Source organism: Grampus griseus (genome assembly GCF_964374135.1).
Source record: "Grampus griseus genome assembly, chromosome: 2".
NCBI classification, from domain to species: domain Eukaryota; kingdom Metazoa; phylum Chordata; class Mammalia; order Artiodactyla; family Delphinidae; genus Grampus; species Grampus griseus.
This window is the reverse complement of record NC_139018.1, coordinates 174,933,499-174,945,599: the sequence shown is the minus strand read 5'-3', so window position 1 is coordinate 174,945,599 and position 12,101 is coordinate 174,933,499. Positions and strand designations below refer to the sequence as shown.

Below are 12,101 nucleotides of genomic sequence, written 5' to 3'. Positions count from 1 at the left end.
GTGTGTGCATGAGTGTGTTTGTGTGAATCTGTGTGTGGCTGTATGTGTGTGTGTGCATCTGTGTGTGTGTGAATATGTGTGTGTGCTTCTCTGTGAGTGGATACGTATTTGTGTGTGTGTGTGTGTGTGTGTGTGTGTACATTCGCACAGGGTTGAAGCAGCCCAAACCAAAGGAACAGGAAAGAGAGGGAAGGGTGGCCCGCTCACCTGTGCCTTCGGCGGGGTGGGAGGGGGCCTGAGCCCTCGGCTCTGCGTCCGCCGCTCGGGTGCCGCCCTCCGGCCGGAGACCAGAGCCCGTAGGCCGCCTGGCGGGCGGGGAGGGGCTGGGGGCGGAGCGAGGGGTGGGCGGGGTCGATGGGCGGGGCGGCCTGGGTGGGCGGGGCGGCCGGCGGCTCCGGGCATGCTCGGCCGCGGCGGCAGCGAGCGGGGCGGGTCGCACTGGTCCCCGGCGGGCCGGAGTGGCGGCGGCGGCGGCGCGGGGCAGCATGAGGGAGCCGCTCGGTAAGTCCCGGCATCCCTCGCCCCTCCTGACTCCCACCGCCCATCCGGTCTGCTCCCACGGCGCCTCGCCCCCAGCTTCCCGCGCTCGCCCCCCAACTTCTCCAGCCCGGACGCGGCTCGGGTCGGCGCCCTCCCCAGCCCGCCGCGCGGCCTCGGGCAGGGGGCGCCGCTCTGCTGGGAGCGCGAGTCCCCGCCCTCAGGTGCCCAGCCCCGGGCGCGCGCTGCCCGGCCGGCGCCGAGGGCCGCGGCTGGCGTCGGCGCGCGTGTCGCCCCTCGGCGCGGGGGGGCCCGGAGGGCGGGGGTCGCTGCCGGGTCCGGCGCCTTCGCGGGCGTGTCCACCCTTTGAGCTGACAGCCGCTGCGCGGGGTCCCTGAGGTCCCGGTTCCCACGGCCCCCCCGCGCCGCGCCATCTCCGCCCGGCCGCGCGCACCCGCCGCCGGGGGGTCAGGGCCGCCGGTGTTAGGGCGCAGATCGCCGCCAGTGCCCGCGGCGGCTCGGCCCCCGGCTGCCGGCGGTGAAGCGGAGGAGGGAAAGGGAAACCGGGGGGGAGAAGGGCAGGGCCCCGCCCGAGAGCGCCGTGCGTCTGGCTGACCAGCTCCCTGTGCGGTCTGCAGCGCGCCCGCCCGCCGGGCCCGGGTCTCCGCGCGCACCCTCCGCGCCCCGCACCCGCGGTCGCCAGCGGCTCGCCCCCGAGGGCCAGGGGTTTCCTGCACGCCCGATCTACGGCTCAGGGCGCCGCTCTCGCCCCCGAAACGGGCCAGAGCAGCCGAGCGCCTGGGATTCTCCTAGGGGTTTGGAAAAGCAGCTGTGATTTCACTACCGAAGGAAAAAATGGAAACGGGAACTTGACGCCCGCGCAACCTGGCCGCGCCCCAGCCCTCGCTCGTACGCGCTCTCCGGGGGCAGAAGGCTTCGGGGAGCTAGCTTAGGCGGGTTCCTACCCCCGCCCGTCCCCTGCCGCCCTGGCCACCCCGTGCTGCGTCTCCCGCCCCGGCTCTAGACGCCTGGCCTGCTGGGGAGAGAGCGGAGCCGTGCGGACCACACAACTCGGAGGTCTTCCTTTCGTCTTTTCAGTTTCGCAAGTGTGTATCCCGGGGATCTGAGATGCGGGTTGGACGATGGGAGGGGATTCTTGGGAGGGGGAGTGGGCCAGGGATTCAGGCGGCCAGAAACGCTTGGGTGAAAATCGCAGACGCAGTCGTCTGAGTGGGGAAAACTAAAGGGAAGCGTTGCCGTCTGTCAGGTAGTTTTAGAATTTAAGATGAATGGATTAAGACCGTCCAGCAGGGCAGGCGAGTGTAAGTTTGTTTGGAAGTTCCACGCAGATTCTATTTCGAGGAACTCGTGTTGGTTTTCGTGTAAAGTGGGGAGTTTGGTGAATTCGTTCGGTTTTCCGTAATGCTCTGTGGGCTTGGACTTTATATTTACCTTGATAGTAGGTGTCTAATTCTTGGCCACCAGCTGAACAAGCTTCCTGAAGGGCTCCAAGCGTTACTCAGGGCAGGCGGCGTGCAGCAAACGGTTTCCCTCCCACTAGAGGGGTGAGCAAATATTTGTTGAACAGAGGCCTTCATCTGCTGGGCCTTCCTCCAGACTTCACCCGCTGTTGCAGAGATGGGAAGGTCAGGCCTTTGGCAGGCCCAAGAGATTTAGGGGGATTGGGTGGGTGGAGGAATCCCGTGCCAGAAAGGAAAAAAAAAAAAAAAAGAATTTTTGTCTTTCCACCTCCTTGGAACATAACTTAAAATGCCGAGTGTCCACATGCTCTGGAGGGTTTGACAGGCTAATCAGAGTTATCCAGTAACGCATCTGAGTAAGTCACAGATTCCAGAGACATTGGGCCGTAAAATTTTAGCTATAAAAGGTAACTGACGACTGGAGGTACACAAGGAGAATAAATAAGGACCAATTTTTCAGTTAAAAAAAACAAAAAAACCTTTGAAAAGATCCTTGGAGTCTAATCTTTAAAATGCAGTTTAAAACTAAATCTTATGAGTAAAGAAAGCCCGGCGGTCTGCAGCCCCAGCAGGTTCTCGAGTTTGGGAGGACCGCAAACACGGGCCGGGCTGTTCAGAGTCCAGCGTTTCTCTGTTAAAGAGCTTGGCCGGTCTTCTCGCTAATTAATCTAAAGAGAGTTTAGAATGCAGAGCGTTGGAGTGAAACAATTGTTCTGTTGTGGTTTTTATTTTGAGAAGCAAGGACTACGTCTCTGACGTCCTCCAGGCCGGTGGCTGAACCCATTACTGCAGTTTATTTGGCTTTTCAGCAGATGTTGTTGTTCACCTTTTGCATGGGAAGTGTTATCTCAGTTGCTGAAACCTTGCTATTGTGCTTTGTCTCGAGGGCGGGCTGACTTAGGGAATGCAGCACGCGCTAAAGGGGCGCTCACTTGCTAAAGCCAGCAGCCCAGAGGGGCTAGAACAGTCTCCAGTACTTTGATATAGTCTTTAAACGTTACATGTTATTGAAACATACAGGAACCGTCCGGGTGCTAAAACCTCAATTATCTTGTTCTGAATTTGTGATGTTTTGTTTAGTTTGGCTTATTACCTTAACTTTCTTTAACTAAATATATTTTCCAGAAACTTTCTAAAGGTAATATATTGACAGTTGGGGACCGCCTGGCCCAACTGACAGAGCCTTTTATTATCAGACCACTAAATATCTTTGTAGTTTGCTGCTTTTTGGTTCTCTCTCTAGAGCTTTCTCATTCAGCTTGTTTCTTCTGTGTGTAAGTCTAAGAATTTAGATACTATTATAAAGACACACCAAGATACATATTTCAAGGAGGGAAAGAAAAGGGAGAGAGAGAAAGCAACTGTGTATAGGAAGACTAATTGGAGAAACAGAAACCAGATGGTTTTATCTCTTGACACAGTGGGGCTTGGGGGGACTTTAACTTTTTACTTAAACGCTGAGTTTTTCAGTGTTTATTTCTAGAATAACATTATATGACTTTCCCAATTAGAAAATAAATAATGTAAGAATTATATGAAATAATTTAAACTTTAACATTTTTAAATGTTACATGTTGGCTCTTTTATTCGAAACAAAACGAGTGTGTTATACGTTTAATAGACGACTTCAGGAATCTTCGTATGTGGAGTTTGATGTCTCTGGTGATAGTGGAATTTAATTCTAACCTATTATAAGTTTTACAGTTGTTTTGCAAATAGCCAACAATTCCAGAAGATTTAAAAAATCGTATCCAATTTCAGTCCTTTTCTTAATGACTGCTAATCTTTTGGAAATGTTAATGAGGTACTTAGGGTCTCTTACAAATGGGTGAGGTCTCCAAAGCAATAATTGTGTGACAGGATTTAGAGGTGAAAGAGAAGATCTGTGTGTGTGTGTGTGTGTGTGTGTGTGTGTGTGTGTGTGTGTGTGAGAATGTGTTTGTATGTGTGTTCATACAAGTTGTGGTGAAGAGACAAAGAAGTTAGAAGAGATAATATTTATGAAAAAAATAAAGTCTGTAATATTTGGTACTTTATTTTCTTCTCTTTTTGAATCAATGCCTTAATACCAACCCAACCCAGCAAGATTAGTGTTCCAGGAACCTTTTGATCTCAGACCCAAGTTTTCCATCTCGTTTTTTTTTTTTTTTTTTTTTTTGTCATCTTAAAGAAACTTAACTCCATGACAGTTGCCCTACTAAAAACTATTACTTCCCAGGTTCGATATGCTTTTTATGTCTAAAGGGGTTTTCACCACTTGAGGGCCCTGGCAGAGCTGGTCATCCCTCTGTGGTGTGGTGACCACAGTGTGTGAGAACTTACTGTCCCAGGACTTAAACTGTTGAGCTCTTTATTTAATTATTAAGACTGGAAAGGGAAATGGCAATCCTCTTGCTCATAATAAAATACATGGCTCTACCATCGAAAAAAACACCAAAAAAAAAAAGCTGTAGAAAGCAATAAAAATCCATGCCTCAGTTAGCAACATGCCTCAGTCTGGTTTGTTTTGTGTCTTGGCTATTCACCTCTTGTTTAAAGAAAGTACTTTGTTATATATTAATCATAACATTTGACCAAAAAATTGTCAGTTGAAGAAATATTTACAGTCAACTGCCAACAATTTGAGGGACTAATTGCATCTTAAGGATGGAATGTCAGCAAATGCAACTGAGAACGTTTTCTAGAAGAGTAACAATGTCTCATCGAGACCTTTAGAATGCTGCTTGTAATCTTACATACAATTCTATCAGCAGAACGTGATTTTGAGCCTACTATAATCAGGTTAAGTATATCTGTAGCAGATAAGACGCAAATACCATATACTAGACCCTTTGAGCCTTACGTAATTTACTATTCATTTATTCTTTTCTTCTGTGTCACTTCTATGCTCGTTGAGTCTTCCAACTATGCCGTACGTTTTCAGTGGTACATTTTCCTAATCCTACCCATGTAGCTTTTTGTTTTTACGGGTTTTTTTCTCTGATGATGCAATAATAATAAAGTGTGAGAAAGTGCCAATATTTGACCATTTTTTACCCATAAAACGTCATACGGTTCGATCTACTCCATTTCATGACAGAACATCATAAAATACAGTAAAGTATAAATAAGGACATTGTTTTAAAAACTCAGAATCCAATAGCACTGTTGCTATTTTAGTATGTTTCCTCTTCCCCACACTGTGTGTGTGTGTGTGTGTGTACGTATATAAATGAAATTGTATTGTATGCACTGAATCTAGGCTTTTGTAAACTGTCTGTTTAACACGGGACCAGGAGCATTTTCTCCTGTGCCGTTATATATCTGAAAACATCATTTTATACACCTGTGTGCATATTGTAGTCTACCACGTGGACGCACCAGAATTTTAACCATCCCTTAAATGAACATTTAGTTTAGCTTTTTTTTATTGTCATAATTAGAACTTGGATAAGTATCCTTATATAAAACTTTGTGTGTATCTTGGATGATTTCATTAGGGTGGATCCCAAGAAGTGAGATTATTAGTCTATAGGGTTTCAGATTTTTAAAGATTTTATAACATTAATCACTTTTAAGAAAGGAAATAGCATTTACCTACAGATCCCTGCACACAGTCATACACAAATAGGAGAACCCTTAAAGCTCACTCACCGTGTCCTCACCAACAACAGCTATTGCTTTCTAGAAGCTTCAATAATTTGAGAAGTGAATAGTGGCATTTGGGTTTAATTTGCATATCCTTGATCACAGGTGAGGGTGAACATTTGGTTCATATTTTTAATTGGGTATTTGTCTCTTAGTTTTTAGTGCTAGGCAGTTGTTAAAAAGGCAGAAAAGTGCTGGTTGATTTCATGAGTTTATTAATATTTTGTTTCATTTCACTGTCTAGCGGAGCCTGCTGACCGTCAATACGAAAAGATGGAACATTTTTATAAATGGGAAGGGAAGAGGCAGTGGAGCCTGTTTAGGTACCATTCGTTCGCAAGGCTCCGCCTCTAGTGATGAGAATGCCTGAGTCACGCCTCCCAGCCTAGGAGGTCCACAGGTGGGGGTGTGGGCGGGGCTTGTGTGTCTTTGTGTTCTCCGAGCGCAGGGCCTACACACCCAGGGCAAAGCAGGTTGCAATCAGTGGGCATCACTGCGCTCGGGGTCTTCTGGGAGCGAGGGTGCTGGGTGGTAGACTCCCTGGCCTTACCTGCGCCCTCCTCTCAGCGTGTGGCCGCTTAGCTCTGCTCTCTGGGCTGGCCTCTGTATGGGTGCTACGTACGAGGCCAAGGTCAGAGGGTCTCTCTTCCTGTGACCCAGTTAGCTTTGTTCTGTGTCAGAGCCACAAGCTGTATTCTCTTCACCGGGGCCGGCTGACTTAGAAATGCACGCTGCTCATCACAGGGGAGAAGAGGCTAGAGAGAGGGGCGATTTCTAGAGCTAGACGGACCCCGAAGAACCTCTAGTTCAGTCTTCTTAATTTACTTTTTGGGGAGAAGACTGAAACCCATGGGTTCTCTCCTTTTCTCCTATGCATCGTCTCAGGCCCCGTTCCACACAGCAGATGTGTACTGAGCAACGTGCAGGAATGGAAATTAGTCCCTACAGCGAGGGGGTGGACGGCTCAAGTTCATGCTCCAATGCTGATGGGTTGTTAGCGGTGCTTTCCTAACCTCACCGTCCCTTCAGCCTGGATATAAAGGATACAGCTGCTACTTACAGAACTTAGAAGCCCACCGCGGAGTAAGACGGCTTTAAGTGGTCTCGTTCGGGTTCTTTGGAAAGGACAAAAACTCTGATGAAAAGCCATTCGAGAATGATTTGGGCACAAAGAAATTTTGCAGGAATAAGTTGGTTAAATTAAAATCGAATGACCTGTCATCTTCTCCAACCGGGAGTTATTTCCGACTTCTGTGTTTCTCCTAATGAAAGGACCATTACCTTAGTCACCAAGACCAAAATCCATTGTACTTCTTCCCTTGAAAGTTACTCTCAATAATTTCCTTCATCCCTTATCCTCTCTGCTACCACCCCTGCACATTACAAAAGAGGGGACTTGTGACTACTTGTCCACACGTCTGTCCTTGTTCTGACCGTGTTAGTCCTTCACTTTCCTGCCAGAGTCAGTGTAAAGCACCTTTCCTTTATCTGCCCAAACCCTTCTGTGGTTTCACACTGTGTGCTCATTTAAGTCCAGATCCTGTTATCGTTGCAGATAAGGGTGGCTGTTTCTTTTTTACTTTTTTTATAAATTTATTTATTTGTTTATATTTGGCTGTGTTGGCTGCACTGGGATGCGCGCGGACTTTCTGTTGTTGCGGTGAGGGGGGGCTACTCCTCCTTGCAGTGTGCGGGCTTCTCACTGCGGTGGCTCCTCCTGTTGCAGAGCACGGGCTCTAGGCACGCAGGCTTCAGCAGTTGTGGCACGAGGCCTCAGTGGTTGTGGTTCACAGGCTCTAGAGCTCAGGCCCAGTAGTTGTGGCACGCGGGCTCAGTAGTTGTGGCTCGTGGGCTCTAGAGCGCAGGCTCAGCAGTTGTGGCACATGGGCTTAGTTGCTCCGCGGCATGTGGGATCTTCCCGGAACAGGGCTCGAACATGTGTCCCCTGCACTGGCAGGTGGATTCTTCACCTCTGCGCCACCAGGGAACTCCCAAGGGTGTCTGTTTCTATGCAGATAATTTTTTTTCTCTTAGAATTTAGTTTTTTTCTGAAAGTTACAAGCTCCCCTCCCATCTCTCATACGTGCAGTTTGTCCGTTTTTCAGCTTCACACGGCAGCTTTTATGAGAACCCCAGGTCCCCAACCAAGAGCCTGGAACCCAGAATAATTGAAGAGGTCTGCTGAAGGTCGGAGAGCATCGTGTGGTGTATTTGTGAATGAATCGTGTTACTGAATATTTGAGTGTTTAGAAGTCAGTGCTAGTACGGCCATCAAGACGTTGCCATCAGCGAGGCATGAGCCCTCGTGTGTGTGCATGTACGTGCGTGTGTGTGTGGTGTGTGTGCTCAGTGTACAAGGGAAGCATCGCCTCGAAGAGCCGTCTCAGTCCAAGAGAATAAAGAATTTTTTCCTTTTAAATATAGTTTTCATCTTCATGCCACCATGCCTTCTCTCCTTTCTTGTTTATATTTATGCATTATTTGGTAAATTGGGAAACTTCTGTTGCTTATTAAGGAAGGAAATTTAGAGCCTACAATAGTGCACGGGCTGTGAAGCTGGACAGACCTTGGTCTGACCCTTGGATCTGTGCTTGCAGGCTGTGTCACCTTGGACTCTCAGCCTTGGTTTTCTCGTCTATAAAATGGAGACGTTCATATCCACAGCAGGACATTTACTGGGAGTAGAAAACAAAGTGCGCCAGGCAGCTAGCAGAGTAGCTGGCAGACTGCAGATGCTCGGGGACGGATGATGTTATTATCTTTCATGCGCTGCTATTCTGAGCTTATGGAACAGGCTCTTCCTTCTGCTTTGTACAGAGAGAGTTAATTGCAGCGGTGGCAGGGGGATAAATTAACCACAGATTGGAAGATGTTCTTGGTGAATTCGTCATGCATCTCCTGGAGGGTATTTGAGCATCTTACCACCTAGCCCAAGCATCCTCAAGGGGAAGAAAAGTAATAGAATATAAACCTAGTGATGTCATGACTCAATCATAAAACCCAACCCGGGAAACTGAGCTGTTCAGCATTGTTATTCCTCTCCCTCCCCCCCTACCCCTCTAAACCACCTAGATCACAGCCTGTGTGCCGTAAGCATTTCTCTTTGGGCCTCATCTCATGAATTTCGTCTAATCTAAACCAGTCCTGTCGAGGTGAACAAGAGAACTGTGGACTGAACCCAGTCTTCTCACCCAGCTCACTGTTCCTTGTTTTTTATTTCCTTCACTGTTTCTTCGATTATTTTTGGAGTCTTGATGCTTATAATTATGCATTTTAATAACAGAACAGAGGGGGAAAAAGCAATAGTTTGCATTTAGTGTAACTATTTTTTGGTGTGTTGTCACACACTCAGCACAAAAGTTTTCCTCTGTAAAAAGAGACTTGTTATGAATCCAGTTTTCCTTCTTTGTATATACTGTCCTACACAATTTGCTTTAATCCAATGGCTTCTGTCGCTCAACTCAAGTTGTATAAACGGGTGAGAGGTTCTCTGAGCCGGGTGGCCAGGTTGGGCCCTGATTTCTCTTTGGTAACATTGAGCAACGCCACAAAGTCCAGTAGAAATTGCTCTCCTGACATCCTAGTAGCTACTAGAAGCCACACGCTTTTCTTTGGAATAAGCGGCTTGGAAGTTGAGTCACTTGGTAAAGGCCATCCGCCAAGCAGAAGCCAGGATGGAAAGCGAGGCCCTTCTGCCGAGAAAGCTCTCTGAGCTGCTCCGTTTTCGCTCTGATCGGGTGGAAGTCTGCAGACAGCTTCCACCTGAGATGAGAAGAAACAGCCGAACATACGCCCCCCAGAGAAGGAGACCCACCAGGACACGTGGCCCTTTTGCCAGGCCATCAGGTTTTTATTGGGGTGGCAGAGTTTTTCAACCGGTTTCTCAATTTTGTCTTTGAAATGATGGACTTAACTCTAGCAATTTGTGGGGCAGAGAATAGTAGGAAAAGATGAAAAGAGCCATAGTGAACTCAAAAGAGACAAAATGCTGCTTCCTGGCTCTCTCCAACCAAAAAGAATAAAAGCGGCAGCACTGCAGGTCCAGTTCATGCTGAGGGCTCCTTGGTGGCCCTCTTGGCTCCTGCTACACCGGGTTTTATCTGTCAACCAGGGATGCTGTGCTCCAAGGCCTCAGGTCTCGAGCCCCAGGTAGATCACAGGCAGAGGAAGGAAGCAGCAGACTGTCCTTTCCCTTAAGGAGGTTTATTTCTTTTCGTCTTTTGCTCTTAAGAATAGGAAAGTAGCTTCACTTAGTTGCTGTGACTTTTCTTGAAAGGAAATTGTTGATAGGACAGAAGAGGTGTATTTGCTGTTGAGAACAGAGCAAGGAACTTGTTAGACTACGGAATTTCTCGTAGCTTGATGGGGTCATTGAACTTGACAGAATTTCAGGGGTCACCTAGTCCAGCATCCGACCAGCGCAGGACTGATTTCTGCATCAGTGCTTTCCAAACTGCAGGTTGTGGCCGATTCGTGTGGCACTGAATTTACTGGGTAGTGGCCAGCATGTTTCAAAAGTGAAAATGGAAGAGAAAATATGAGAGCACCCGTCAGGATGTGAGGGTAAGTACTTTCCCTTTCAAGTTTTGACTAAGGTGTGTACACACACCTTCAGTGGATTTGCTGTAAAAACAACAGAGTTGACAAATCCTTGACCGCCACTGAAGACTCTCCCAGCCACGAACTCCCCCCTTTCAGAGGCAGCCGGGCCCTGATGGACTGTCCTGTTAACACGTGTGTCCTTATCTTAAATGTCTTCTCTGCATTAATGGTATTCAGATAGTCATAGAATGAAAAAGATACTGAAAGTGGGCTCCTTCGTCTCTGTCCTTGTGTCCCGGGATTCCTCCCCTGAGAGTGTATCTACGTACCTGCGCTGACTGGACTGCTCTTTATTAGATGTTCCACTATGAGTATTTGACACAAGGTGACAAAGTAGCAAAGAAAAAAATTTCTTACATGGACTGGCTGGAAAATCATACTCACAGGGTGATCTCACAGTGCAGCTCTACCTTGAGGGATTTGTTTGGCTTAGAAGCGATCTTCCAGAGGCCTTCCTGACCCCTTGAGAGCCTGGGTGAGGGTCCCGTCTCTCCTCCTGTCCTTGTCTCCGCCGCAGCGCTGTGACACTGTGGGGAGGGGCAAGCTCCCGTCGGTGTGCATGCGTGTGCCATGCTTCAACGACCTGTTTTCCTGCTGTCGCCACAGCGAGCCAGTGAGCTGCTTCTCGAGAGCAAAGAACATGTCTCGTTCATTGTTATAGTTTCAGTGTCCAGTGCATCCTAGGCCCTCAGGAATTGTGTTTCCACGTTTGGGACTCTGTAAAATAACATTTGCTGTTGTCAGTGACCCGGAGGGCGATGGAAGTGTCCCTTCCTGGAAGACAGCTGTCTGGGTGTTGGAAAGCGGGAGTGACTTTCGAAATCAAGAGTCACATCCCAAGTGACACGAAGGGAATCAGGAAGGGTCTAGTGGTCACAATGAATAACGAAGGTGAAAGCTTTTCATCGGGCAGGTAACCCTTCAGAGACAAAGGAGACATCGCTGCATGATGAACTCACTCTCACATTTGTGCACGAGTTACACTTTTCCCTGTACTTATGTGGCCCTCAGAACGGTCTGGTGAGCCAAGAAGAGAGTGGCCATTTTGCAGGTCAGAAAACTGAGGTTTGGTGTGGTTCATGACTTGCCCCCGGGATCATGGCTGGGGCTGGGTGTCAGCACCACCATGGGGATGAAAAGTCTCCTGCCCGGGCCCTAGAACAACGCAGGTCTGACCTTCGCGGGGCCGCAGATACACAGATTCTTTTCAGTAAGCGCCTCCTTACAGGGTGTGAGCCTGCACGCCCAGGCTCGGTTGAATCCGCGGATGGGGAACCGAGGATACAGAGGGACCCTGTGTACAGAGGCCTGACTGTAAAGTCACCCCCAGATTTCTGATGACCCGGGCGTCAGCGACCCAAGGGTCCACTGTACACACACATCTCTCCAAGTTGTAAACCCTCATGTTATAATAGCTTGCGTTTATGTCCAGCTTTGCTGTGTGCTTGTCTGAATAGCAGCCCTTTGGGCTGGTGGGCAAGGGTGGCCTCGGGTGCCATCCGTTCAGAAGGCCGCTGTCTCAGGGCTGGGCAGAAAGTTTGAAAGGGCGCATCTCCTCCTCAGCACCTTGGCGTCCCCTCCTGGTGGCCAGGGGGATTGCTGCGTTAGGGACAGGCCAGCCCTTCTGCAGTAGGTAAGGATGCTACGGGAAGGACACTGAATCCAAGAGGGGTTGGGACCACCGCGTGGCTATTGAAACTCTGGCTGAGGGGAGGGGTGATGTTTGGCCTGGGGTGGAAAGGAGGGAGAAGACCAGGCTCTGAGTTGGGGTCGAGAAGTGGTGAGTGCCAGCCAGAGGGAGAGGGGTCCTCTGGGGATTGGGTGGGCGCTGGGCATCCCACCCGGGCGGCAGGGCCTGTGGGTCACCCCCTCCCATGGGGCCCCACGGCCTGCGTGCCGAAGCTGCTGTGTTTC

At 49.2% G+C, this 12,101-nt stretch overlaps 1 protein-coding gene across 1 annotated transcript in view; it reads left to right on the top strand.

Moving 5' to 3' along the window:
- Nucleotides 1-448: 448 nt before the first annotated feature.
- Nucleotides 449-12,101, top strand: part of JCAD (junctional cadherin 5 associated) — a 38,033-nt gene continuing 26,380 nt past the window's right edge. Inside the window, exon 1 of the mRNA XM_082648093.1 lies at nt 449-501. The gene's annotated coding sequence lies outside the window, so the exon portion shown is untranslated. The remainder of the gene's footprint in view (nt 502-12,101) is intronic.